Source organism: Ambystoma mexicanum, chromosome 5q (assembly GCF_040938575.1).
Source record: "Ambystoma mexicanum isolate Mex_15411 chromosome 5q, UKY_AmexF1_1, whole genome shotgun sequence".
Taxonomy (NCBI): Eukaryota; Metazoa; Chordata; class Amphibia; order Caudata; family Ambystomatidae; genus Ambystoma; species Ambystoma mexicanum.
Window position 1 is genome coordinate 52,930,348 of NC_090933.1, and position 27,657 is coordinate 52,958,004.

The 27,657-nt window shown below is 45.6% G+C and overlaps 1 protein-coding gene across 1 annotated transcript in view; it reads left to right on the plus strand.

The window, feature by feature from the left end:
* Positions 1-27,657, plus strand: part of TMEM170B (transmembrane protein 170B) — a 267,443-nt gene that overhangs the window by 228,027 nt on the left and 11,759 nt on the right. The gene's annotated exons all lie outside the window — the stretch shown is intronic.

Here is a 27,657-nt window from a genome sequence, read left to right on the forward strand (position 1 = left end):
ATCATTTGACTGTGTAGCTTGGTTTTTAGGCTTAAATCCAGGCTTCTTCTGACATTCAAGGACCAAAGCTAAAGGATGAGGACCTCAAGGCGCTACAGGGCTACCAATGAAGGACTGCATACATTTCAAAATGGTCTGCCACATCCCCAGAATCGTCATCTCAAAGTCTCTCAGCCTCAATTCACACCCTAGAGGATTACGAGGCCAGTCACTTAAGTACTCTTCAGTGCTCAACCTCCTAAGATTCATGAGCACCCTCGTCTCCTTGGCTGCGTGCTTTTCAACACATTCGGTGGAAGGGCCTGCAGTTTTGACACTCACTACTGGGGAATTGAATTCCGATAAAGGACCAAATCACTTTCAGAAAACTGAAAATATTCCTTTTCCATCAAGCCCATAGGATTTATCCTCATTTTTGAATAAACCACTTTAATGTTTCAGTCGTCTCGACTTCCCACAGACTGGTTTCTCATTGCTCTAGAGCTTTCCTAGCAGAATTTAGGAGTATACAAATCGCTAAGAAACATAGCATGCCCCATTTGAAATAGTGCCAACACTGGGCACCTGCGAGATGCTCGTCCGATCGGTCACTGTGTTCAAACATTCAAACTCCTGCCCAACAAAAACGAGGCCTCCCAACCCTAGGTGTTCCCTGGATATCTTCCAGAGCCCGACTGCTGAGCAGCAGCCCTACGCTGGTCAGTAGCTCAGAAGCCTTGTAGGAGGCCCAACATGATATGGGCCGAAACACAGCCACAGTCCATGGAAATAATCCAACGATTGCCTGAGGAAGCAAAGCCCCCTGGAGAGTAGTGTTTGTAAAACCCTCATGTCTTCCACAACTATGCACAACCGGGAGCTTATTAAGAAACTTAGCTGTCATATGGGTTCTCCTGTCAAACCTGTGCAAAGGGTAGACCTTTGCTAGAAATTGTTACTTTGCACTTGCCTCTTCTGACATTTCTCACTGGCACAGTGCGTGGCCGTATTCACTCAGTACATGGTCTGTGAAACTACATTGACTTCAATGTGGGCATTGCTGTCCTGTGAATTCTGCAGCTGCTTGTCTGTGGTCCCAAACAACAATCAATGTCATTGTAACATGTTTTCCACGAAAGGTTGTGATGGCTTGTAGTGTGCACTGACAAGTAAACCGACCTGGGGAAATTGTAGTCAAGCCAAATCGCCACCAAACACAAAGCCTGTCCCTTACCCACGTGCAGCTGCTGCACATCTCGCGCTCACAAGGCCAATTAGAAACTGTGTTATGATGTAACTGGCGTAACTCTGAGGGGAAGTGTGGGAATGAGGAGACAGTTGCAGAGTGGACTGTGTGAGGCGGATGCAGAGGCGTTGCTAGGGGGGGTTTAGGGGGCTATAGTAATAAATAAAGTCTAGTATAGTACTAATAAAGTCTTTTAGTTGTAGCCCTGGCTAGAAGCTCAGGGACTACAACCAAAAGGCTATAGCTAACCCCGAATCCCGACAGTCCTGACATTAGCATAGCACTGGATCTTTTCCAGACCTAGCAACACCCCTGGGCGGACGTGAGTGAAGGTGGAGGGTAGAGTGGATGAAGTGAGAGAGGAAAGCTCAGAGGAGATTTGTGTAGAGAGAGACCTAACAGCAGCGCTTGGCTATCAAGCCTGCCACACTCTTTCGTTCAAGTTTATTAATAAGACTCCCTGTTCGATGGTATTTAAGTTTTCAACATTTCCAGCTTTATTCATCCATGTTTGTTTTTGTTTAATTTTATTGGCATTAATCCGCATTTATATATTAGTTGTAAAAGAAATGTAAATTGCAGAAAGTATTTTCGAGATTAATTGAAATTAAGAAGGTACACTAGTGCTTCAATGCCTTTAGTGGGGCATGCGCAGAGCGGGGCACTGCACATCAGCCCAAGTTTTATTTGTGGTTTCACGACAAACTGGGTATTGTTTGCTTCTAAAACATTTTGCCACATAAAGAGACTGGAAACTGCGAACATGGGTTTACATAAATCGAAACACAAATCATTTTTTCGGGATAATTATCAATGCTATAAAAAGTCCCATTTACGAAATATAATGAATTCTGTGCAGTGTAATGTAAGATCTTTATTGTACCATACTTGTCTGCACAGGTATCAACATACACCAATACTGTGTTCATCCTGTCAAGTAGCCCAAATGAATTTGTTTGTAAACTTGAAACATCCTTGTAATACAATATGTAATCTAAAATGCTGCACACTACATAGAGAAACTTAGCAGTGATTAAGCACATAGATATTATTATTCGTCAGCATATTATTCAGTAGAAATTAAGAGTTGCAGACAGGAACAGAGACGCTGTTTATCATGTAATGTATTTATTTTTACCATGATACTTTTATTGAAGCCAATGTGAAATACACAACACTACAAACAATATTGTGAAACGACTGCTGTGTTAGTCATGGTGGCATCCCTCATTTACACCCGATCCAAAAAAGGTAAATTGCCCTAAAAAACGGACAATTTCAAAATAAACAAACAAAATGGCTGCCGGCACGTAATGACATCACGTTGCCTCCAGCTGGTGCCAATTTCAGTATATAAACGCTGCTGGGGACACAGGCAACCACTGCACAATGATACTGGTGTCCCTAAAAGGCATTTTACAGTGCACAGGTAAGAGGTGTAAGGAATGCATAGTATCAATAGTAAGACAGACACAAGTGACCACAGTTCAAGGGTGTTTATTGAACTTCAAAAAGGGTATGATAAACGCCTAATCTAATCCTAAATCTAGAGATGGGAGCAAGGTAAGACCATTAGATAATAATAACACAGTCCTAGTGGTGTCTTGCCAAAATAAAAGGGCCTATACTGCTAGGCCATAAAGACTGCATATGGAAACTAAGGCACAATAACCATATACTACAATGACACATCAGACGCAAGGTTCATTTTCCAAACAAGACTGGTTTTATTCAAAGTTTCTCAGTCGGCCGACTGGGTTTCAATGCCTCACAACGTGTGTTCCCAGACACCGTGAGATGCGAGAGAGCGAACAACGGGCTCAACCAGCAATATATATACATCATACATTATCTTTCGTTAAGGCAATTCGACCCGCCCTCATACATGTCATAGAGGCTAGGGTAAAGTGATTGACAATTATGACAAGTCTTCATTTAGTCTAAACATAGTTATTCCAGCAAAAGCAGCCGAGACAGCTTTCTGTTATGGGGAACATGGAGCTTGGCTCGGTAAGAATATCTTGTTCTTAGCAGAGAAACATTCCATACTACGTTATCTGTGTGTTACGGCTCATGAGCTAAAGGTCAGATAGTTCTGAAGCAGAGAATACCATTCTCCGCGAAGGAGCACCGCTAGGAGAATATAATTCATGTTTAACTGCCTTTTACAACAGTGCTTGGAAGACAAACCTGCATCTGCACCTGGACTACTGATTAGATGCGGCTTCTGCTCGACTTCAAGGACTTAGTGAGAGAGAAAAATAATGTATTTCTGCACAGTTTGACATTCCTGTCTGCGTTAGCATTTCAGCGTTCAAGCCGCGGCCTCACACTGTGGGTGAATCTAAAGCATAGAATATATTTGCAAAGCATTTAATAGAAAAAACAAAAAGCAAATGGCCTACATTTCACAAAATGGATGCCTTTGGTTACATTCACGATTCTTGGATTGCGATGTTTGTCACATGATGCGATTTGCTTCTGCCCAATATACGTATCATTCCACTATGGGATTACTCTTCTGGTCTAACAAACCCTGCTTTTGGCCTGAAGCCAATAGCTTCATTCAAACATTGCGTCTTCATCGGACCACGTGTCCAATTCCGAACTACCCATGTCGCTATAATCATCATCAGAAATATTAATTGCCATAAATTCTTTAATTATTTCTTTTTTGTGTTTTGTACCATCACTTATCATGCGAGGAGGAGGTTTCGTACTAATTGCATGTACACACTCATTTGCAATTTGGGAGCAGAGGACTGGCAGGCATTGTATGCAACAACAGCAGAATATGAGGATTCCAAATATCATAACCAAGATTGCAATTCGTTTCCATCTCCATGATCGCAGCAGTTCCCAAAACCATGAACTTATATTTAGATTCGAACCACCTCTGGGGACATGAATTTCGGAGCTTAGTACATGCAATTTCTTAATTGCTTCAAATATCGTAGGGGAGGAGTCACTTACAAATACACAGCATACTCCTCCGCGATCAGCCAAAATAATATCGAGCACCATTCTATTCTGAAGTGCAACTAGCCTAATTGCTTTTTGTTCCAATGTCATATTATAGAGTATATCAGTTGTTCCATTTATAGTTTTTTCTAGCACCCTGGACAGTTTTCTTCTGTTCCATGAGTTTATTGCTTGTCCCCATTATTTCAGAACTTTTGGCAAGAAATACACCAGGTAAAAGTATCCCTAGATAACGGGTCCCTTCCCAGGTTCTAGGTAACCATGGATAGGCCTGATCTCCACATATAAAATAAACAGAAACTCCTATATATAATGGTTTTTCTTCTTGTTCAAGCACAGCAATATTCATACATCTAGTGAATGTTCCCAATGGGTGGGAACCCTTTTTTCGTAAGCAAAATGGGACAGAATGTGGACTATGATTGATAGTATAGGAGGGAGGCACAGCATCTTTGTTTCCTACCGGAGCCATTTTAAAAGTGATCAGGGACTGGTAAGGCATAGAGAGGCTATCTATTGGACTTGTTGTTACCGGTTTTATTTTGCTTTTGCTTGTAAATACGAAACAACCTAACAGTTCCAAAACCAATCTTTCAAATTCATTTATATTTGTTCCATCAAATTATCCAGTGACACTATCGTTCAATTTTCTGAAAAATAGCGTTCTTAATGATGCATAACAGGCAGTATTAAGCAGCAAGGTATGTACATACCAACCCATTCCTCTTTCCCCGTGCTGGGGTAAATGGGAACAAACCCAACAATTGGACCTATTCAGGATAGCATGGGTCATATTCATAATCAGCAGTAATGTGTTATTATCATATCCTTTTCTATGTTTCACTTCTTGTGTTGGAAGAGTATAGGTTAGCACATGCACTGGGCTGCTCATTGCAGGAGCATTGGTAGCAGACGGGAGAGTTTAAGGGATGCAGACTCTCCAGATACCAAAACATTGGGATCAGTGTAATTAATATGCAAAGCGGTATCATAATCAAAAGTATATTATTCTTTCTAAACCAAGTCTTTCTTGGGGTAGGCTTCACTTCAATCTTTATATCATCAACAGCATTGGTGCAGGCGGGAGCAGGAGCGAATATAGGCATCGTCTATAATGTTTATTTCAGGAAAAGTTTTTCAGTGTTCGTTGGAAGAGTTCTCCACTGCAACACACGTTAGCAAAAAAAGTTCAGTTCAATCCAGGTTAGCCTGCTTACAGATGACAGCAAGCTGATATTAATCTTCACAGTGCTCCAAAAGGGCAGGAGCAAGTATCAATTTTATAGTGTCAGTACTGTTTGCCCCCGCTTGTCCGTGCCAGTTTGCAAAGACCTTGACTTTCAATGGTAGCACCGGGAAACTGCGTGTCAGAGCTCTCAACTGATACAGCTCATACGCGCCTTTTCCCTAGGCCTCCGTTCCCAGCTCCATCCATGAGCCAGAAACAAATGCGAAACAAAAGCTGACCACTTCCGATTTCATGAACGTAGATTATACCTTTCAGCTCCAGGTACAGTATGATCGATAAAAAATGCACTCTCATTTCCAGATGCAGGATCAGTGCCAATTTGTGATGCAATGAGTGATGATGAACAATGTTGAGGCAACTTTGGCCTTTCGATTTTCGTTGTGATCGCCCCAGGCCCTTTCGCTGGTTTAGGAAGTACTTCTGACAAGGATTCAGCGATGATATCTTTGTGATCAGGTACAGCTGTCTTGCTTTCGACGTCAGGATCATCAATCTCTTTCTCATGAGGCAAATGAAACTGAACCCTTTTCGTGTGTGTTGCGTGGATCCAATGTTTCTGGTCATTCACTCGGACTGCAGTCTGCGTGGCCAGTAGTACCTGGAAAGGTCCCGTCCAGCACGGTGCAAGTGAAGGCTTTCTTTCAAAATGTTTCACCAGAGTCCAGTCACCCGGCTGCAGACAATGTCTTGGGCATGTATATCTGACAGTAAGAGCCTCCTGCACCAAAGCAAACGCAAGTTTTGAGTCAACTGTTGGCAGTAATCAATAAGTAATGGATACTCAATATCCCTCAAACGTTTCGAACGGGGCACATTCCAGACATTGGCTGGTCTCCCCATAACAATTTCATATGGGGAGAGGCCAGTCCTTGCCTGCACAGCTGTTCGCATGCACAGTAACACTAGTGGCAATGCATCGGGCCATTTCAAATTGCTCCCTGCGCAAATCTTGCTCAGCTTGTTTTTCAAGATACCGTTTTGGCGTTCTACCAAACCGACACTCATCGGGTGTCTGGCCGAATGCAATCGCTTATCAATTTGGAGACCTGTGCAAATTTGCAATATCACGGCCGCAATAAAATGCTGTCCATTATCTGATCATATGACACTGGGGAGTCCAAATCGGGTAAAGTATTCTTTTAGCATGGATTTAGCTGTGGACATAGCTGTACAATCTTTCAGGGGATAGGCCTCTACCCATTTGCTGAATGTGCAGACCACTATGAGGACATACTTCTAGTTTTGGCACCTCCCATTTCTATGAAATCAAAATGGATGACTTCAAATGGCATAGACGGTGGGCCAAAACTTCCTACTGGTGTCACTGTTCCCTTCCTAATGTTATGTTGTAAACAAGTCATGCAATTCTGAACCAATCTTTCAGCAGTTTTTCTGATGTGCATATTCTGCCATACAGAAGCCAGGTGCTGAATATTTTTTTTTGCACATATGCGTGTCGGACTGTGAGCCATGGTAACCATTGCCATTACATAGGCATTTGGCAACATCCATCGGTTATTTTGTTTGTCCACCCAACAACCTTCAGAATCTAATTCTGCTGGACCTTCGGACCATTTTTTTTATTTTATCCAGAGTAGCTTCTGCTTGTATCTCTTTAACTGTTTCAATTCCATTTCCTATCATGCTGGACACTCCTATTTTTTTCGACATACATTTTTGTGTGCAAATCAGTGGCAGTTTGTTTTGCAATTTTGTCTGCAAATGCATTTCCCTTTCCTACATTACATGTTACTTTTTTATGTGCTTCACATTTCATTATTGCTAACCGTTTGGGAAACGCAGGTGCTGACAACAGTCTGACTATCAAAGTGCCATGTTGGATTTTGGTTCCATGTGATGTCAGGAAACCCCTTTCAGCCCATAATCAACCAAAATTGTGTACCACCCCAAAGGCATACTGACTGTCAGTATATATGTTTACATTGAGGTTTGCAGAAATTTCACACGCTCTTGTTAACGCTATTATTTCCGCCGCTTGTGCTGAGTTATATGGTATTCGTTTGCTCTCTATAATAGTTTTCAGTGTTGTGATGCCATAAGCAGCAGTTGATGTGCCATCTGGTAATTTAAAACAAGAACCGTCACAAAACAGTTCTCCATCTGGCTCTTTTTGTGGAGTGTCAGTTAGGTCAATTCTTCCTTTTGACTCTTGTTCAATAACCATTAAGCAATCATGTGAGAATTTGTTACGCTCACCTGGCTCCCACAGGGGCATCGGTCGGACCCGGACTGCTGCGGCCTCCACCCACGTGATACGTAGTGCAGCGATGACTGACTGGATCTGCCCTCCTAATCTTGTCTGCTTTGCCCGTAGAAATATTCTCCTACAAGTGGAGAGATAGATTTAGACACTTGTGGATTCAAGTGATAGCACCCCCACTGTCCTCCCACTAATCACCTCTGAAGCGCCCTCTCATCAATCTCACCTTATATTCTTGAAGGATGAGCTCTCCATCCTGCGAAGCACGCAGGGGCGTGTTGATGACCACTTACTTCACTGGCCTGAAGATATTGGAAGAGTTGTAGACGAATCCTGACTCCAAAAGGTCCTGGCGAAGAGCCGTAAGTATATAGTTCATAAGAGTTCAAAATGTCTGGAATTCACTCCTGTCCAATTCCTCTTTTATCTTGCAGCTTTGACCAATAAGAAGATTGACAGCTAAAAGCGCTCCGGTAAAAGTCTGTGTTACCCAAAACTGTCCGGTAAGTAATGCCAAGGGTTAAACTTGCTGCTTTCTCCTTATCTTACAGGTGCGGCATTAGAAGATGTGGCATGCTGAAGAATTATACCTCCGGCGGTAAAATCAGGTAAGCATATGGCGGCTAAAGAGATTGTCTCTGTCTGTTCTCTCTGCTCACCTTGTTGTTTCTTGTCCCCCTTAGGTGCCGGGATTCGGCGATGTTAAGATGGAGACAATGCCGGATCGAAGAGATGCTGCGTGGAACGGTGAGTATGGCGTGGGGCTGCTGCTGGCGATGCGACGCGTTTAAAACAAAGTCTTTCCTCTGGTTTGAAGTTGCGATGAATCCGGAATCGGGTAAGAAATCAGGTAAAACTCTTGTTCTAACCTTTGCTTCTTTCCTCCTTTCTAGGTGCTCCAGGTTCGAGGCGGGCGTGGCAGAAGGCTGGATGCTGCTGCTGGCACGGTGGGCGTTACGCTGCTGGATGCAGAATAACGCGAAGCGTGTACTGCTCTTCGGGCGTGGTTTAAATAGCCTCCAAAGTAGTCCCAGGTAGGTATTCCTCCCCGACCACACCCGAGTAACAAAATAGTCCCTAAGGTAAAGTAGTCCCTTCCAGGCCTCACATGGGCTTGGATCTTCTTTCAGCATGGTCTGCATCAGGTAAGTGTGCACCTATGAGCCTGGCGCCTATGGCGCCAGGACTGATGTCCCATATGAGCCAAGCGCCAGGACTGAACCCAGACAGCCCCTAGCAGGGGTTGCTGGGTTTTCTCAAGGGAACATGATGCCTGCTGATGGACATGGTCTGGATGCCCGGGGGTATGCATCATGACAGAATTGTCCCCCACCCTCTTTTTCACTGGGAGGAGGCATTAACTCGGCCGGATTTAAAGCGCAGCATCTCTTAATTTGAATATTCGGTGCAAATAGGACAATTTCATACCTTGTTAATCTGGCTGATGTGAAATGTTGCGTCTGCGTTCTGTTTAAAAGAACGTCCACTGAATGAGGTACCATTAGTGTTAAAGCGTGACCTAAAACAATTCCCTCGGTTTGTTTTACTGACGCGGCGGCTGCAGCAACAGCTTGCAAGCAACGCGGCAAAGCACATGCAACAGGATCCAACGTGGAAGAGAAGTAACCGCATGGTCTATTTCTCCCCCCCGTGTTCATGAGTCAAAACAGCCAAAGCACATCCATTGTTTTCATGCACAAATAACTTTAAACTCTTGTCGTAATTTGGCGTGCCCAAAACTGGAGCTGAACGCAATGCAGCTTTGAGCAGGTCAAATGCTTCTTGACATTCCTTGTTCCATGGCAAAGGTAATGTAAAATCCGATGAATTTAAAACGGATTCAATTTCCTTATAGAACCCTGCTCGGTTTTTTCCCAATATCAGGGACCGTCTGCTTTATAGTATTTACTTCTTGCCTAGAAAAAGGAACATGTACAAACTGTGCGATATAATGAGCTTCTATCGTTCGCGCTAGAATCACTCCATCGGCAGCAAGCTCTACTTTCGGGACAAATGTGGGAGGCACCTCCCTCATGGGTAATTGCAAACTAGGGGATTCTACATTTGTTAGTCTATTAAGCAATAAAGCTAGATCAAGTGGAAAAGCAGTCGTTCCAGTTTCACGTGAAAATGCTCTTTTAAAAATTGTCATTAATTCAGCGGGACAACATATCTTATTCTTCATACATTCATCCTGTAAATACTCCACGATAACTTGTAACACCTTTCTCTGCATTTCTGGTGTATACTGACTAAAGATATCATGCACTTCAGTTGGAGAAATGGCGGCATCCGTAATCCATCTAAGCGCATCTCGCGTACAAATTCACATCTCTTCACTAACCGGTTTCAACGGCGGTAAAAAAAAAATTCTGAACGTACGACCTATGCGGTTTATCTTTTTTCAATATTTCTTTATGCAATCGATCACGTTCTCGCTTAAAAAAAAATATTCGCCCTACGTGTTCTCATACTTTCGCCGCATTATCTTAACTGTATTAACGCCCTGAAGAAGAGATTTTAAAATCAAAACATGCCTTCCGCATTTCATAACTGTGGAAAAGAGTCTGCAAACTATAACCCGACAGCCTCTTTCATAATCTGAATTGAAATAGCATGAATTATTTCTTAAACATATCTGTTTCCCTATGTTTAGATCAAAGGCGATCATGCCATGAATTTATCACATATTGAAATTCAAGGGTTTGAGCGTAGATATAGGAGTACCAGAATAAGTACCTGAATACAAACCTACAGATTTCTTATTTGAGATGCTGGACTAAGTAAGAAGAAACCACAGTACACAAAGAGTAGTAGCCACAGAAAAGCTCAATGGAGCTAAAATATCCTTGGAACATCTCAGCAGTTGTTTTAAGGCGCCCATTATGCTCCTCAGGATCTTGCTTCAGCTCATTGGATTGCGGGTAATATGTAAATCCAAACTCAAATGATCTGGCTGTAATGAAACACAGTGACGTCTGCCCCTCTCTCTGAAAGGGCTTGCGTAGGCAAGTAAACTCTGATAAAATACGTTGTTCAGGGCTTAAGCTTCCACTCGAGCGAGGGAGCAGGGGTTTGTTAGTGGGGAGAGAGGGGAGTTAGCAAGTGGGCAACCCTTTCACTTGCACCCTAGACCTCCTTTCTTTGTAACTTTGAACGCCACCATAGATAGGAAGGAGGTAGCCAGGGAAGGAGCCAGGGATGGAGGGGCAGCCGTTGGTGACTACATTAGCACAGCATTCTGTGATTCTCCATGTTGCAGGAGGACTGTCCGATATGTATGTACTTGTTTATAATAGGTGACTTAAGTAACTGGTAAGGGTGACTCTTACGCTGACATGTATGCTAAAAAATGTGGCATCCTTTTAGGGACCCGAGTGCACTTCGTAAACATGCTCCTGCATAACCACCCACCCTTGCTTGTGTTCAAGGACCTAAAGGCTGATGATTTTGGGCATGCGCAGGTTTTTTAGCGCGATAGTGAAGGCCACTCTGAAAATGGGTGATTGGCAGAAGTGAATTAAATTGTCACCAATTACAATGATCTTGTGCTACAACTTTGCATTAACATGCTTTTCTCAGAACCTTTATGTGACATTGAAAGCCAGAACCAACAATTTAAAGAAGTTCTTTTTCATTTGCACACAGTAAAGAAATAATCACTCTATTAGCCTGTTGGGCATGTGATTGACTCGTCAGGCTTCTGAAGCCTCTCCAACTGGAGACCATTTTATTCCTGTATGTCTCTCCTTGGGCTCCTAGACCACTGCTCATTCCTTCACTTTTATTGCTTTATTTCGACAAAATAGTCATAAAAGCTGTTCACACAAGTTAAAAAACACATTAGTTACATTGTCACAATCGCTTAGCTCATTATTACTCCACTAAAATTACACAATCAGTGCTTTACCTTAAAACCAAATAAAACAGATCAACATTATACAGACAATAGCAGCTCATACAGAAAGATGTCTTTACCCCATAGCACTATTCTATTCAGGAACTTAGCCTTCCTCATATACATTTTTCTTGCCCAGCTCAGATAACTTGTAGTGGCAAGCACAGCCTCCTTATCCGAGGCATCCAGGCAAATTGCCATAGCACCAGCTAGGGACCTACATCCACGGCTTAAGAACAAAGGCTTCAGGGAGCGCTACCTCAGAGGCATGGTGGCCGGACAGAGTAACAAATGGTGTTGTACCATCTCTTAAGACTAACCACAAAGGATACATGACACGGAAACAGCAATATTCCATCCATGCCAAAATACAGAAGTCGGCCAGGTTCTAATACAGAACTTTAAATATAATGCTCTTTCCCACCAGGGTGAGACATAGTCCAGGTATTCTTTGCAGCCCACCCACGTCTTTATTGAAAGATCTCCGGCCAGCTGCTCAGAAGCCCTGGATCTTCCCCAGATGTCCTCCAGTGCCTTTGCCCCTACTGCACTCTAGATTGCTTCTTTTGCAACCAGTGTGGTGATTGAGGGATTTGACCACTAATTCTCCAAACCCAGATATCCTTTCACATGGGCAGTCCACTTTAAGGAGCTGCACCCCTGCTGGGACAAAACATCTGTAGCTGCCTTTGTATTTACGAAGGTGAGGATTACACCAGAGGTGAGCTCAGTAAAGGACCGGGCGTAACTTACAGATCATCTCAAACTCCTCGTATCCAGTTTCCAAAAGCACTTGGATGGTCAGGGACGCAGTGGGCAACCCAAGGATATTCTTCAGAAATGTTGTCTGTCACGTGCCCCCAGAGTTCCGCCCCAAACAATGCTGCCTGAAGTGCTTGTGCTCTGTAGGCCTCCAGCGAGACCCGCACTGCCCCGTTCCCATGTTCATTGGTGAATCTACTGAGGGCCCCGCTATAGCTAGTCACGGTGAGGTTGGCCTTCTTAACCTGCATTTTCCAACTGCATGATGCCATAATAGACCTAGATAATCATAGGACTGAACCTGCTCAATTGCACCCCCCACTACAAAGGGAGATAAGGGCTTGTGCTTCTTATTGGAATTGGCATTGAAGATCATAGCCTTGGTTTTTGTGATATTCAAGGCAAGCCCATTCTTCTTTGCCAAAGAAACAAAAATCTCAAGTTGTTTGTGCACACCAGCCGGCGTGAGAGTGAGGAGCACAGCATCATTGGCAAACAACAATGCAAGAAACTTGTTGCCTGCTAGCATAGGGGCATCAGTCTGGGCGGCCAACAACCTCTTCAAAACTTAATTAATGAAAATGCAGAACAGCCTTGGCGCCAACACACATCCCTGGAGGACTCCCTTCTGAATAGCAATACTACAGGAAGTGCTTCCCTCTTGGCTCCAGCGGAACACCGCCGAGTTCGCTGTATAAAGACTGACTTGCTCAAAGCAGAGCCACAGGGATCTCAAGCTCCTCCAGGACATTCCAAAAACGTACCTGTGGGACCGTATCAAAAGCTGTGTAGAGGTCCACAAACACAGCATAGATGCTGACCTTTCTCAGAACGGAACACTTTTCACAGATCAAGCACAGCCGACGGGAGGCCTGGATGGTTCATAATGTCTGGTATAAACAGGCCTGGTCTTCCGCCTTGGTATAATGCCTTCCTTCCATATCGGATGTTCACAAGGTTGCAGAGGCTTACCTATAACAGTAGATACAAGCTGCTGCAATAACCTTCTCGTGAGATTGGGAGGCTCTGTGTTTTTTTTTCATTGCAGTGTCCCAGCGCTAGGCTTGACTGACCTGGGGCTCTCCTGGACTCGATCTTGTGCTCCCACAAGAGTACTATAGATCATCTGCGAAGTTTCTTTGTTTCACAATGTTTTGTTCTCTGCCAAGCGCCCTGAAGCCCCCTTTCAGAGCAGTCATGCCAATTTCTAAGCTTGTATCCCACCCATGTTTCTGCATAACCTGACATAGTCCTCTTTCAGCCTCGGAAGACAGCCCTTTGGTACTGGGGACATAGTCAAGTCTCGCCCTCAGGCAGCTCGCTCACCTGTTAATCGTTTGCCTTTTACATGGGCGCATCCAGGAGAGTTCAAATTGGAATCCTGGCACGCCCGTTTTAGACCTCCATTCTTACAAGGTCAATAAATTGGGTAGCATTAAATTTGGTAATAGGAACACTATCATCACAGTACTTAAATGTGCAAGGAATCTGACATGAAGCGCTATACAGGAAAAACCCTAACAACCTGGTGCCAGCACCATTAACCTACACCTGCCACAGTGTTGATTCTCCAATAGCCAAGAAACTTAAGAGCCCCCACCCGGACCGGCAGAGGGTAAAAGAGGCCTGGAGATTCCCCAACCCTGAAGTCGCTCCACTGACTTGTTTACCACACCATGTCACAGCCGGGGCCCTCTGCCTCACAAGTGCATTCACGGAAAAGCACTGAACCCTGGGCAGCTCAATAAATCCCTGCATCCCAGAACATTCTCAGCGACCATACAAATCCTCCACTCCCATCCTGCCAGTGGCATTTTAGTGTTTTGAAGACTATGCCCAATGGGCGTGTACATGCACTTGGACTTTTTTAGTAACTTCTAGTCCTAGCATTTGTGTCACATTATAGGAGTTTTATACATTGAAACGCAGTAACCAATGTATGCCCTGATAAACCCACATTTAATAAAGAGTTATTCTGTAATCCCGTGAAAAAAGGCTCCTCAGTGCAATTTGTATCACTTACAAGATGTAGTGTTAAAAAAGTGTAAATACACCTTTGCACCTTTTTGTATATATGATATGGCATTTGTAACATGCTTTTACACAAGTGTTTCAAGGCGTGACAAGGCAAGAAAGGGGGAACATAGGGAGGACAGAGACAACGATCTTACTAGCAAGAGATTGTGCAAGTGCAGGGGAGGGGGTAGGGGAAAAGTGCGAGTGGAAAGGGGAGGGGTCAGTGCTGTACATGGGATCAAAACAATAAGAAGTGTGGCCAGCAGGTGGCAGGTGCAAGGGTAAGTGCAGACAGCAGGTGCTCAAAAGTGCAGGTAGGAAGACTGTAGGGGACTTAAAAAGTGCAAATACTGTCAGCCATTTACAGATGACAGGCAGCAATTACAATTGACTTCCTAATAATCCATTGTTTTTTACACCAGCATGAAAATGTGCTGCCAGTGTTTTTGTACCTCTCGCAGAAAGGGGAGGCGGAAATGGTACTCTCTGTGCATGCCTCGGCTCGGCCTCCACAAACATTAAAATATTCTGTTTCACCCACAAAAAAAAGGTGCATCACCTTTATGTATGTTTTGTAAGGAAGGGATGGTATCAATAGTAAACACAGACACAATGGATACAGGTTTCAAAAACCCATTTGGTATTTTGGTTGGGTTGGTAGAATTCCTAACTGGCCCTAACTCTAGAATGGGAGTAGACTCGACCATCAAACAAATAACAAACAAGTCCAAGTCAGTCTAGTCAAAATAAAAAGGCCTATGCATGACCACTTCGAGCCTGTCTCTCTCTTTGTGAGGGATCCCGTCCCCACGCTTTGCCTTTTTATCTTTTTACTGTCAAAGACTTTCAAAACTGAAAGTATTTTACATAGACCGCGTCATGACCACTTCAACCTCACTTCAACCTCTGTTTAAACAATTCAACAATCAACAATCTTCCTCATCTCGCAATGTGTCTTGGTACTTGTAGTTTCTTATTCTGTTTACTTTGCCCTCTTGGCATCTTTCAAAGTTCATATACTTTGCCTTCTCGGCATATTCATAGTTCACATACTTTGCTTTTCACTTATTCAACTTTCGCTCGGGATCGCGGTTACTTTCTTGCCTTCAGTTCGTGTTTAATGCACTTCTACTCAAAACATTTCAGAGACTTTCGAATGTGTGAATCTGCCTTGCAGGACCACTGTTTTACTTTGTATACTTTCTTCGTCATTCAGCAATTCTCCTTTCCATTATGCGTTTTATCGGTACATGTGCAGCCTTCAACTTTTGGATACCGTTACTTTTGCTTTTACCACAAAACGGGCTGTTGCCTTCGATTACTCACAGTTGTGTTAATTGGGCTTCTCTCTTCAACACCTTTTCATGTAGCGGTCAAGGCCATTACCAATGCCTCCTCTGCTCCTCCCCAAATCTCTCGTTCACCCCGAAGGCTAGCGGGCCACTTTGAAGCATCTTGAAGGGTTCTCTTTTCCGCTGATTCGGTTTCAGTCTTGGAACCCTTACGGCTTCCCGAAAGTGTGAAATTCTCGCCTGGCTCTCTCTCGTACTTCGCAACTGCCAATCAGCCCCTTGGCCTTCCAACTTCCATAGCCTGGTTCTCGTTCAGCCCCGAAAGAGCTACTCCTTCTCGTACCCAGTCTCGCTCAGAGTGTGCCTGTGCACGCCACCGTTTATCCTAACAGGAGTGTTAACAAATGGCAGGTGTGTATAGTTAAGATTACGTGCCTGCCTCCGCCTGGTCTCATTAAAGGGACAGAGCCATTGCAAGTCAGTTGAGGTAATCTTCCTTGCCTCATTCCTCATCTTTCTCGGCTCAGTAGTGTTGTCAATGTGAAGTGGAAGGAATTCTGGGAGCTGTAGTTTCCCATAAAATAAGCAGGGATAGAGGTTATTAGATGGGTTGTGGAAAAAGGGGAATACCAGGTCTCACCATCAGTTGCTTTTCATCCACTCCCTGAGCGCCTACCCAGGTGATCCTCTCTCGCTTGTCCACCGCCAGGGTCGGATCCAAAAGCGATGGCCTTTCCCTGGCCACCTGAGTACGGGATCCCTGGGGACTAGGTTGTGAAGCACCCTCTGGTTTTTCAGTTTGTAGCACATTTATTTCATGCTCCTGGGACATAGGAAAGGACCCAAATATTGTACTATTATATATTATCGTCTCAAGTTACAGTATCCTTTTTAAAATGCACACACACACAAAATGCAGAGACACACAGCATGATTTGAGTGGTTATTTGACTCTCCTTTGGAACGTGCACGTCGCTGTTTAATTCACCTGAGAAAGGAAGTACTTCCCATGCATCACTGAGCGCCTCTTGGAATCCCCAGTCCTCCCTCGTCATCAGGGCAAGACAAGTGGCTCAGCTTTATAAGCCCAGTGCACAAAAATAGACGCTCAGAAGTGGCATTAATCTTCGCCGCTGGAGCTCTGGGATCCGTTCACTGCACACTCGGCATCTCTGCTTGGGCATGGTTGTGTGACAACTCAGTTACATTGCTCTGGGTGCTACTGTGAAAAGTAAATATGCGTGAGTTCTGTTACCTGAACAAAAATCAGTCCATGCTATAGGGAAACACTGATTTGCTGAATCGAAATCATTGATGGAAAAATAATAATCATTTAATATAATTTGAGCTCAAGTTTGTTTGGGGGGCATAACGTTAATGAAAGGCGCAAATGCCTTGCATTAACGTCACGTGCAAATGATGAAAAATTGGCAACGGGACCTGGCTTTGTCATCAAATTATGCTTTGGAGCAATGTAAGGTACAATGTGTATTATAGCACGATCATAACCGAGGGTAGGGTTATTCAGCCGAATGAAACATCTTCTCGACCTCCGGAAGAATAAGAGGCTGACTTGGCTCTGGCAGACATTCCCGAAGTGGCACGGTTCCATTCGCTGTAAAGGGGGCATCAGGCCGCCCTCATAGGCCTTGGAAGTAGGATGGGGAGCAGGAATGGGAAGTGGGGCGCACGTATGGGGGAGAGTTATGACATTGCGGATTGGTGACAGGGAACAGATCAGGAGTCTCTGGGGAGGCACACCAAGAAATGGAGAGCGAGGGAGACCAGGGTCTCTCAGAGCTTTCAGGAGTCAGTGCAGCAATGCTGTACGGGGTCAGAATCCACAGCATTAAACTACCCGTGCCAAACAATCCCATGCGGTTTTACTGTTTTATCATAGGGAAACTGGCTGGTGCAGGCATTAAAAAAGGACATGCGCCAATTACGGGCATGGTGTGGCACACGTGTTCACACGTGTTCACGTACACAAACTTATCCCATACTGTTGGGGAGATGGTAATCAATTCAAGGTTTTTCAATGCATTGTAATCGTTGCATCAAATGTTCTATTTTCAGTACAGCACTACTTAACCAAAATGAAAAGAAACCAGCATTGGAAATGACCACAGTGTTGGCTTTTTTGTAAGCCTGGCATAGGCATTCGCTAGGCTCTGGCAAAATGGTCCTAACTGGCTATTAATGGAAGCAGCTGCAAAATTGGGGGAGTGCCATGCAGATATAATGGCAGTGCCTGTCAAACGCCTAATCTAACGCCTATGCACACGCCAACACTGTTGGCTTTGCCAGTGCTTGTTTTCAACAAGACTTCAGTGCAAGGATGTGCATACTGCTTATAAATCAAGTGGCTAAAGGCATACTTGGTTAAGTCTTTTTATTACACCAATAGCACTTTTACTGCTCCAACGAACCTATTAACTCTCAGAAGACTGCTTTGAAATAGCTATGCAAGGCCTTCCACAGCACAAAGTTGCATGTTACTGCGTGATAGAGCTAGTTCAAAGCGATCCCAGGAAGATAAATAATAATAATAATAATAATAATAATAATAATAATAATGTTATTAATAAGATGTTTTTTGGGAAGTGGACGGTAATGGCCATAGGATTAACTTGGCCATGGGCAGTCATTGGGTGGATATATAACCAAACAAAACCCACAAGCTCTGCGTCCCTCATATCCCATGTACATCTTAGCTGTACTCCAATGCAATAGTGTTGCCACCTTCTCTCCAAAACTAAAACAAAAGAGCTGGGCAGCCATCCCCCAATTAATTGAGACGTGTTAGCATGTGTTCAGAAAAGAAGTCGATGGTGGAATTGACAAGGGCACGCACTTTACTTCCGTTCATAGCTGTCAGTGATGTTTAAAAATTGATATTTTCTGTTTATTTGGACATCAAACTAGCTTGAGTGAGAGATGTGCCAAGATTGTATTGGTTATATAAAAAGGGAGCGCGCTCTCCAGGAAGCTAAAGCTCTGTTTGCAGTTCTGAGCTCGGTGGACATGGCGAGTTTGGCGTTGCTCCGATGATAGCTGGTAAAAGTCGAGGCCTGTCTTAAATATGGAGACACACCTGGGTGGCTGGTCCCCCCCCACCCCCGCTTCAGTGCTCTATCGTATGTCTTTGTGTTGTAATCCTCCCACCACATCGTACCCCCTTGCTTGGGCTGGCCCATAGGGCACCTGGGCAATGCCAAGTGCAGGCCCAACCTGCTAGTGTTGGCCAGTTTTTCTGGGTCAAAGTGGGCCCGTCTTTTGAGCACCGGGTTTCCCTTAATCCAGGAGGTGCACATCCATGGAACAGGGCTCTCGGATCCAGTCTACAGCTCACAAAGTTTGAGTTGTGCTTTCAGGCAAAATCTGAAGGATTGTGAGTGGTTTCAATATCGAAAGATACATCCTGCATTCTCTGTAACCCCAGAGGCAGAGGGAGTTTAATTCTGCCACCTTTTTCTCTAAACCCTGGAGATACTCTGCCTGTACTGAAATTTGGCAGAGTAGGCAGTAGGTCCTGTGCTACCAGAGCCTCTGAGCATGCATCACTGCCTCTAACTAGGCATCGTATGGCAGAGTAGGCAGTATGTCCTGTGCTACCAGAGCCTCTGGTCATGCATCACTGCCTCTAACTAGACATTGTATGGCAGAGTAGGCAGTATGTCCTGTGCTACCAGTGCCTCCGGGCATGCATCACTGCCTCTAACTATGCATCGTATGGCAGAGTTGGCAGTAGGTCCAGTGCTACCAGTGCCTCCGGGCATGCATCACTGCCTCGAACTATGCATCGGATGGCAAAATACAGCATTCAACCCTACCGCTGTCTATGGAACTGATTGGGATCGCGCCAAGAGAGAGTTTAACAAAACAGATGTGAAACCTCTGTCTCCCCAACATTTAAAAAAGAAAAAAGATTTTATTAATTTTATTCAAACCAAACAACAATACAAACAAACCCAACACGCAGTGCAATTTACAACCGTTCCATTAAACACCATTTGTTTTTCCATTTTTGCCACTGCTCCCTTAGTCCCACCCCCCATTATGAGCCTATTGGTACTTCGCATTCAGTATCTGCTACATGTGGCAGGGTCTTGCTACCCTCGGATTCCGTTGGGTCCGATATAGCTCCGAACAGTTCCGCTATTAATAATTTCCATGCCATCAGGGTACCCACTTCTTCCTCCCCACTCATGTTGCTCGCCTCCTGCCATACTATCGTTTCAGCCTCTGCCCATTTCTGGAACTCCTTCCACCATACCTCCACCCGTGGCTTGTGGCACTTCTTCCATCCCATGGCAATCCTCCGTTTTGCTAGCACGTATGCCAAATCTTTCAATTTCTCAACATGTTTAAGTTTCCGTGGTCTCGGGAACCTTCCCAGCAAGCAAGTCCAGACCGTGTATACGACGAGCGTGACCCCCTTTTCCGCAAATTTTTGTGCCACGTCACCCCAGAAACATTCGATTACTGGGCATGACCAAAACATGTGTGTCATGTTAGCGTTTTCCATGCCTGTCGCCCAGCGTTTCCGAACTTGGATATCCTCCGAGGGGTCATGTATGTTCTTTGCGTTATATACAGCTGTATTTGTTTTAGTCTGGCGTTTCTTGACACCTTTTTGTGATATCCCAGGGCGCGTTCCCACATCCCATCTTCCATTGGGGCCCCCACCTCCGCTTCCCAATCCAGTCTCAAATGTGTCAATTCCTTCCCAACCTTAGTCATCACCATCTCATACAATCTAGAAATCTCATGCCCCCCTTCCAATATGTCATATATTGCCCCCACAATAGCATCTGGTTCCTCTGTCAATACTGTTTCTGGCCACGTTTTCCGAATTTTCTGAACCATCCTATGGCATGTAACATATTGGCCCGTATGTAATCCCACCTCCTCCCCAAGTTCTTCAAAATCCCTAATGGTCCCCTCTTGCCAGATGTCCCCTAACGTTACCAGCCCCACCGATTCCCAGTAGGTTCTGATAATCACCCTCAGCTGCTTATCCCCTCCTGCTAAAGCCACCAGCAGTACCTGCGGGGAGCATGGGAATGGGTCCTCCATCATCCGACATGCTCGACGCCACATTTTCCACCCAAGCATCATCATCCTAGGGCGCTCCTTCATATCTGACTCAGACAACCATATCATTTCCCTTAAGTAAAATGGGGTACAGTCCTGCCCAAACAACCTAAGTTCAGGGGTCACTTCGTCGGAGAGCCAATTGGCCACATATTGTAGTTGACTTGCTACATAGTAAACGTCAAAATTAGGCAGTTTAATACCCCCTTTTCATATAAGTTCTGCAACTTCCATAGCGCCACTCTATTCCGGTTACCATGCCATAGGAAGTCCCTACACATACTATTCAGTTTAGCAAAAAACTTCTTGGGTATCATATGTGGGATATTACTAAAATAATGTAGAAGCCTAGGTAGGACCACCATCTTAAGCATTGCCCCCGTCCCATCATTGCTAGGGGCAACTTCTCCCAAAACTTCATGCATTTCCGGATTTTCTCAATAGCTGTCTCAGTGTTATGCTTATGTTCCTCTTCTGCTGTGTGATACACATCTATTCCAAGGTAGCGGAAAGAACCAACCACCCATGGTATCTGTAACACCGGTAACCTTTCCACAGGGGTCCCCTTATAGCTACCTAGCGGGAATATACTAGATTTTTGAGGATTCACCGCTATGCCGGACAACCCCGCATACTTCTCCATCACTTCCAGAATATATTGAAGATTTTCTTCCGGGTATTTCAAGTATAGTAACAAATCATCCGCATATAAGGATATTGGGTGCCGTTACCTCTACCTATCGTATCCTATTGTTGCCTGAGGTATATTGCTAGGGGCTTCAGGGCTAGAATGTAAAGCATGGGGGACCAGGGGCACCCCTGCCTGGTGCCTCTACTAAGTTGCCATCTCTCGGATATCACTGATCCCGTTCGAACTCTGGCTAGCGGCTCACTGTATAGCATTTTCGCTCACCTGATATAACCCGGCCCTACTCCGTATACTTCCAGGGCCGCCAGCAGCCATGGCCACTTAACCGAGTCGAAAGCTTTTACTGCGTCTAAGGATACAATCGCCATTTCGCCTTCATTCCTACCCACCCATTCGATCACCCGGTGGAGTCGCCTATGGTTGTGGGTTATATTCCTATTCGGGACATAGCCCGTTTGGTCTGGGTGGATTAATTTGCTAATTACTCTTTGCAATCTGTTTGCCAGGACAGCCGTCAATATCTTGCTGTCCTGGTTCAGCATCGACAAAGGCCTGTAGAGCTACAACTATGCCCTGGTTTGTTGGGTTTAGGGAGCAGTATTATGATCGCTTCTCTGAGTGACTCCGGCAACCTTCCCATCTCAAACGCTTCGTTAAGCATTTCTAGCATTGGGGGGAGCACTTCTTCTCTATATACTTTATAAAATTCGCTAGGAAACCCATCTGCTCCTGGGGTCTAACTGGTGGGCAACTGCCTCACAACCTCCTCCAACTCCTCCAAGGTAATTGGTCCATCAAGCTCTTCTTTCCTCATCACTTATATTGGGCAGTTCTATATCTTCTAGTGTTTCGGTTATCTCCTCTTGACTGCCCCCCTCCTTGTCCCCGTATAGCACCCTATAATAATCCGCAAATTCCTTGTTGACTCCTTCTTGGGTGTCTAATACATCACCATCTTCTCTAGTTATTGTCCTAATCGGGGGCCTAGGGGTTTTGCTCTTGTACAGCCACGCTAAGAGCCTACCCGTTTTATCCCCTCCCGCGTGCTGTCTTTCTACATACTTTTTATAATTGAGGTTGCAGAGCCTTCCCAGTGTTCCACACACTTCTGCTGTAGTTTAAGTACTAGCTCTGTGTCCTCACTGCCATTTTCTAATGTTCTTTCTAGTTCATCTTCTGCTCTTTGTAGGTCAGCCAGAACCCCGCCCTGTAGGCCCTTTGACTTAGCTATGGCAACCCCCCGCATAACCACCGTAAAAGCTTCCCATAGTGTCCCCACCGAGTGAACACTACCAGCATTCACTTCAAAATAGTTAGTGATCTCATCTCTTATGTCCTCTCTAAAGACTGAATCTTTGAGTGCCTCTGCTCAGAGGCGCCATGTCGGGATTCGTGCCCTCGGGGGGGGCAGTATTGCCACCCGAGGACCAGGGGCGAGTGGTCTGAGAGGACCCTCGCCTTATATTCTATTTGAGTGCTCTCTGTCATTACATCCGGCGTGGCAAAGACATAATCCAATCTCGTGTGTAGCTGCTGCAGGGCTGAGTAGTGCAAATATTGCCTTCAATTAGGATGTTTTGTTCTCCACACATCTACCAAGCCAAAATCATCTAGTAACACCTGCAATGCTTTAGCCGCTGGGGTGGGCCTATCAATCCTGCTATCGGATCTGTCCACTTTGGGGTTCATTACACAATTGAAATCCCCGCCCCAAATAACCACGTTTCCCACACACATACTAAGGTTGGTGCACAGAGTTCTGAAGTATTCCGCCGTGTTTTGGTTGGGGTCATACGTATTTACGATGCATACCTCTTTATTCTCCACCAGCCCTCTCAATATAACCATCCTCCCTTCAGTTTCCGCCACTTCCTGTAGTAGCTGAAACGGGACGTGCGGCGCCACCCAGACAAGCACTCCCCTAGCGTAAGCAGAGTATGACGAACCCACCACAATCCCTTTCCATTTTTTCCCCGCTAGCTCCAACTTCTCTCGCGTCACATGCGTCTCCTGTAACAGTGCAATATCTATCTTTTGCCTTTTCAAATACAGCATGACCTTATTCCTCTTCATATAACTGTTAAGTCCCCTGACATTCCACGTTATTATCTTGAGATCTCCCATAGCGTGTTAATACTCTCCTCCCTTATTTCCAACCGATCCCTCCCAGTCACACTATGCAGATACAACCCTTCGGCTCTTCCTTGTAGGCTCATGTTTGAACTTAAACTCTGCATAACTATGTACACCCCAAACTTCCCACCTCCCTTCCCTCCCCCCACCCATCCCTTCCCCAACAACACCCTCCCCAACTGTTGCCCAGCTCCATCCCTGGATCTCAGGCACCCCCACATCTAGCCCTGTCCAGCACAAGCTTATGCTCAGGGCTTAGTAGGGTGAAGTCGCCCTAATGGCCACTTAACTATTAGTATTTCGGGGGTGGGTTGCTTCCATCCTGTTGCTCCTATTTTCAAATTTATTACGCTTTGTGTTAACCCTATGCAGCTTTCAATTGCATTTTACCCACTATATTCCAGTCCATGCCGAGCACAAGGCCCGAATGCTACCCAGTGTTCAACCGGTCCCACTTTCCTGGTATAATCCGGTACACCCTCCCACTTACCCCCTCAATGTCCGTGGCACCAGTTCTTCAGTTGTCCTGTTCCTGCCGGTCACGGTCCACTTCTTATTCCGGGCAGCCTTGCCGATCCAGCCACGTCACCACCTCCTCAGGAGTGTCAAAAAAAGTGCTCTGCTCTTATGTAGCACCTTCAGCCTTGCCGGGTACAGAAGCATGTACTTGATGCCTGCTGCTCGCAGCTTCCTCTTGACGGCCACGTAGCTGTATCTCTGTCTCTGCAGCAGCATCGTGTAATCCGGGTACGCTGTAATGTTGGCGGATGCTTTCTGTATTGTTCCGCCTTTACGAAAATATTCCAGGATCTTCTCTCTGTCTCTATAATTCAAGATCCTCGTGATGATCGGTCTCGGCGGAGCCCCAGGTCGTGGTTTCCTCATTAAGGCGCGCTGTGCCCGCTCCACCATGAATCCCTGTGAAGGCTTGTCTGCTCCTATCTCCTGTAGGATCATGTTCTCCACGTAGTTTGTAGGGTCTTGGCCCTCCTCCGGCAGGCCGACCACATGTATGTTATTTCTTCTCGCTCTTCCTTCCGCTTCTTCCACCCGATTTTCAAGGTTGGCAACCTGCTGTTTTTTGAGCACATGAACTTCCTTTGCATTATTTGTGCTGACATCGGTATTGGTCTTTACAGCACTTTCCAGACCACTCGTTCTCTCCACCAGCGCCCTGACATCTTGCCGTAACGGGTTAAGTTCAGTTCCCACCGCATCAATTTTGTTCTCTAGGGCTGTTCGGAAGTCTGCCATTGCCGCGCCCCATTTAGTGCTCAACTCCGTTATAGCCTCCAGGATCTGGTGCTAATCTCCTTCTGGTGCTTCTTCCGCAGTAGTCGCAGCCGTGCTCTGCTCCGATGTTGTTGGGGTCCTCTGCGTTTTCGCGAAGACCTTCATTGTGGGTTGTTTGGTCTTGGCTCTCAGACTTTTTACCGACATGATGCAACCTTGCCCACGTGTCTGGGTCGGGCTCAGTGCTATTTAGTTGTTGTTCGAGTCGCTGGGGTCTCTGAATACCAACCTACATCTATTATGGCACGCAAAATTGTTATTTGGGTGGATTGTAGCTTCCCACGTATTACTTTCTGCACATAATTCTCGTAAAACACATGTTCGCCGACACCTCCCCCTGTGGTCACGTTACCTAGGCACAAACAGTGTAAGCCAGGTTGGGCGTCCTCTTGAGGTTGTAATAAGCACTCTCACTCATTGATTTTTGCTTACCCTCAGTGTCACTGAGTACCGAGTGTCAACCAGATGCTTGCACAGCCTGCGCCAATAAAAACCTCCGCCATCAGTATTGTAAGGGCTTCCTGCTCGTGAGCACATAGAGCTTTACCCAGTGCCGCTGTCAGTTTCTATCATCTCGTGGTTCTCCCATTGCAAGCGCAGCTACCCTGCATGTAGCCGCTCCCATCTGCTTCATTGTGTCGAGTCCAAAGCGAGCTCTGCAGCGAGTCCCAGGAGCGCCGCCTCGTCTGTGTCAGGCAGAGAAAGCTTTTGATAGTCTTTTGAGTAGTGGTGATCAATTCTAACAATCTGTACCTGGCCTTTTTTCCAGTGCCCCACAGTGCTCCTACTAGTGGTGCGCCGACGTGTGCTCTACTAGCCACTTATGCCTCACAGGACATTTTATGCAAGCTTCCCCTGTATCTGCATCGCATTCCAGTGCAATCTTCCTGCATCCTCCTCTGCGCATCTGCTAGCCGCATCATTTGGTAATGCACACATGCGGACTTTTATTCATATAATCACTCTGACACAGCTTTCCATATAAACTGTGCAACGGGGCCTATGACACGGCCGTCTCAGTTTGCAGCGCCTCTCTTAAATTACTTAGTGCTGCCGTTCTATTTCAGGTCTGGCAGTTCACCGCACAATGTTGCACAAGTCCGTTCCACGGGCAGCCCTCTCCATTGGTGCCGTTAACTTTCCTTTCCTCGCGAGCGCGGCCACACTGCACACAGGCAGGCGCCACGTTCACTTTTCGCTGCCAGCTATTCCGTTTGTTTGATGCGAGACGTTCCCAGCAGACGCTCGCAGGGGCACCACTTCGTCGATGTGGGGTCCAGGGCCCACCTAGTGTCATTCATATACGGTCGGTGCCCCCAACTTCACACGCAGTGGGGTCCGGCCGTAATGTGTGTGCCTGCAAGCTGCCTCAGTTTCGCTTATTCAAGCGATCTTGTACCTCGAAGTCGCCACCTCCATTCCGCCTCGGGGTTACAATATAATGACACAGTTTCACCAGGACACTCAGTTTCCTTGCATAGGCAGACGCCCACGGTCGCTCGATAACATGCGAGGAGTCAGTTTCGTTTCCGACCAGCTTTTCCTTTGTTTGCCGCCATCTTGGCAACAAAGTATCTCCACAACTGCAGTTAAAAAATCAATTTTTCTCGTGATCTGCAGGCCCAGCTCACTCTCCCTTTCGGATTCCTGTAGCACATGTATTCTGATGCTCAATCCTATTATTTCAAGGCACGCATGCCAGTTTTAAAAGCGTAATTTAGCGAGATGTTGTCGGATCAGCAGGAGCCCAGCACGGAGCACTTCCTATTCCATGGCTAGTTAGCCACTCCCCACAACATTAATATTCACCCACTTGAATTGCTCCAATACAATCGCCTTGCCTCTGACACTGTCTAGGACCAGGGAGTTCCCAAAGACTAATGGGCAGTGCCATTCCTTTGTGCAGTCCAACCATCACCGGAACTCTGCCCTGCTTTTCTTGTGGATAGTCTAAGGGGGGATTCTGGGGGAGGGTGGGGTCCGTGTGTCAGTTCTTCAGCCTCTAAAGACCCCTACAATGTAATATGCTAGGAACGATTGCTTGAATAGAAAGGAAACCAGTAACACATACCTGCTGTTATGTTTTCAGATCATGTGTAACCTGCTAGACAGAGTGAGATTTAATACCGACTCTTAGAGGTCAACGATTAGTCCCAGGAAGGGCATGCCCATTTCACCCAGTTCACCAGAAGCTGTATGTCATGGAGCATGTCCATCCAAGGGCAATCTTTTCTAAACATTCCGTTTAACTTGGGACAAGAAACTCCTGTTTGTCCAGAAACATTATCATTCCGACCTCCAGGGCTTCTTCACTTCACCCCTGAACATCCTCTTGCTTTTACTCATGTATGTCATTCATGGCAGATGAATGTATCCCCAATGAGGCATTGTAAATGTCCTCTTTTGCTAGTTGTGAACATATCCAGAACCCCTTGCCATAAAACCCCAGTGAATAAATATCAGAGAAAATAGCAGGGCCTAAGGGCTGCCTTAAAAGCGCAACATCTTAGTAAAGGAAGCACAGCGGCAAACCTAGCCCTCGTAACAGGAGGGCCCTCTTTCAGAGTAAGTGAAACTTGTTTATGAAAGCCAGTGTAGTTAGCTGTGGCAGTGCAATACCTCTAAAGTGAGAAGGTCTGAACTAAATATGAGCCAAACGTACAATGGCCTGTTCTGTGGATGTGGCAGCTTGGGAGGGTCTCATTCGCGTGTAACCTGTCCAGTACCTTTTAAAGAGCATATATACCCATGTGCATACCAATCTGGTCCCACCTAGGAGGGCAGCCCAGCACCGAAATGCTTGGCAATCTCCTCTGAACCAGGATACAGCCCACAACCCC